Source organism: Filicampus tigris, unplaced genomic scaffold (genome assembly GCF_054856515.1).
Source record: "Filicampus tigris isolate MCC_2025a unplaced genomic scaffold, RoL_Ftig_1.0 HiC_scaffold_24, whole genome shotgun sequence".
Lineage (NCBI taxonomy): Eukaryota > Metazoa > Chordata > Actinopteri > Syngnathiformes > Syngnathidae > Filicampus > Filicampus tigris.
Genome location: NW_028233405.1, coordinates 323,138 through 325,700, shown reverse-complemented (window position 1 = coordinate 325,700; position 2,563 = coordinate 323,138).

The window sequence follows — 2,563 nt, the reverse complement described above, 5'->3', positions numbered from 1 at the left end:
TAAAGTCCTTTCTTCATAGAAAATTTGCTGTTTTGTGCCTTAAAACGACGTGTGTGGCTGCGCTGTCCTCTGTGCTCTTCGTGTGCCTTTCTTGACAGGCGATACTTATATACTGAGATTAATGTCACTTTCTGCTTCGGCACGTATATTTATGCTAGATACACTTGTAAATATGCACGTACAACCCGTGGTTTCAATTTGGCAGCAGTGATTCACAGTGCCGAGCTCCAACCGTAGGGCCAAATCTTCTGCCTTGGCTATCCGCCAAAAGCACACCTTTCTCTGTCATATTTTTCAGGCGACCCACCGAATTTCGACTCAGAAAAAAGTGTTGAAAATGATAATTTTCATCAATTTAAGGAACTCAGGGGAACTTGCCCGCCCCCAAAAATAATTGTAAAGCCCTTACTTCGTAGACAATTTGTTTTTTTGTGTCTTAAAATGACGTGTGTGGCTGCGCAGTCCCCTGTGCTCTTCTGTTCCTTTCTTGACTGGCGTAACTTGTATACTGAAATGAATGTTACTTTCTGCTTCGGCACGTGTATTTATGCTAGATACACTTGTAAATATGGATCTACAACCTGTGGTTTGGATTGGGCAGCCGTAATTCACAGTGCGGTGCTCCAACCGTAGGGGCCAACTCCTCCGCTTTGGCTATCGGCCAAAAGCACACCTTTCTCGGTCATGTTTTTCAGAAGCCCCGCCGAATTTCGACTCGTAGATAAGTGTTGAAAATGATCATTTTCATCACTTTAAGCCACTCAGGGGAACTAACCCTCCCCCAAATATGGTTGTAAAGCCCTTACTTCATCGACAATTTGTTATTTTGTGCCTTAAAACGACGTGTGTGGCTGCGCTTTCCCCTGTGCTCTTCGTGTGCCTTTCTTGACAGGCGTAACTTATATAATGAAATGAATGTTACTTTTTGCTTCGGCACGTGTATTTATGCTAGATACACTTGTAAATATGGATCTACAACCTGTGGTTTGGATTTGGCAGCATTGATTCGCAGTGCGGAGCTCCAACCGCAGGGGCCGACTCCTCCGCCTTGGCTATACACCAAAAGCACACCTTTCTCGGTCATATTTTTCAGGCGACCAGCCGAATTTCGACTCGGAGAAAAGTGTTGAAAATAACAATTTTCATCAATTTAAGCCACTCAGGGGAACTCACCCGCCCCCCAAATATGGTTGTAAAGTCCTTATTTCAAAGACAATTTGTTGTTTTGTGCCTTAAAAACGACGTGTGTGGCTGCGCTGTCCCCTGTGCTCTTCGTGTGCCTTTCTTGACAGGCGTTAGTTGTGTAGTGAAATTAATGTCACTTTCTGCTTCGGCACGTATATTTATGCTAGATAGACTTGTAAATATGCATCTACAACCTTTGGTTTGGATTGGGCAGCCGTGATTCACAGTGCGGTGCTCCACCGTAGGGGCCGACTCCTCCGCTTTGGCTATCCGCCAAAAGCACACCTTTCTCGTTCATATTTTTCAGTCGCCCCGCCGAATTTCGACTCGTAGATAAGTAATGAAAATTATAATTTTCATCACTTTAAGCCACTCAGGGGAACTAACCCTCCCCCAAATATGGTTGTAAAGCCCTTACTTCATCGACAATTTGTTGTTTTGTGCCTTCAAACGACGTGTGTGGCTGCGCTGTCCCCTGTGCTCTTCGTGTGCCTTTCTTGACAGGCGTTAGTTGTATAGTGAAATTAATGTCACTTTCTGCTTCGGCACGTATATTTATGCTAGATACACTTGTAAATATGCATCTACAACCTTTGGTTTGGATTGGGCAGCCGTGATTCAGAGTGCGGTGCTCCACCGTAGGGGGCGACTCCTCCGCTTTGGCTATCTGCCAAAAGCACACCTTTCTCGTTCATATTTTTCAGTCGCGTCGCAGAATTTCGACTCTTAGATAAGTGTTGAAAATCATAATTTTCATCACTTTAAGCCACTCAGGGGAACTAACCCTCCCAAAAAATAGGGTTGTAAAGCCCTTACTTCATCGACAATTTGTTGTTTTGTGCCTTAAAACGACGTGTGTGGCTGCGCTTTCCCCTGTGCTCTTCGTGTGCCTTTCCTGACAGGCGTTAGTTGTAGAGTGAAATTAATGTCACTTTCTACTTCGGCACGTATATTTATGCTAGATACACTTGTAAATATGGATCTACAACATTTGGTTTGGATTTGGCAGCATTGATTCGCAGTGCGGAGCTCCAACCGCAGGGGCCGACTCCTCCGCCTTGGCTAACCACCAAAAGCACACCTTTCTCGGTCATATTTTTCAGGCGCCCCGCCGAATTTCGACTCGTAGATAAGTGTTGAAACCTATAAATTTCATAACTTTAAGCCACTCAGGGGAACTAACCCTCTCCCAAATATGGTTGTAAAGCCCTTACTTCATCGACAATTTGTTGTTTTGTGCCTTAAAATGACGTGTGTGGCTGCGCTGTCCCCTGTTCTCTTCGTGTAACTTTCTTGACAGGCGTTAGCTGTATAGAAAAATTATTGTCACTTTCTGCTTCGGCACGTATATTTATGCTAGATACACTTGTAAATATGC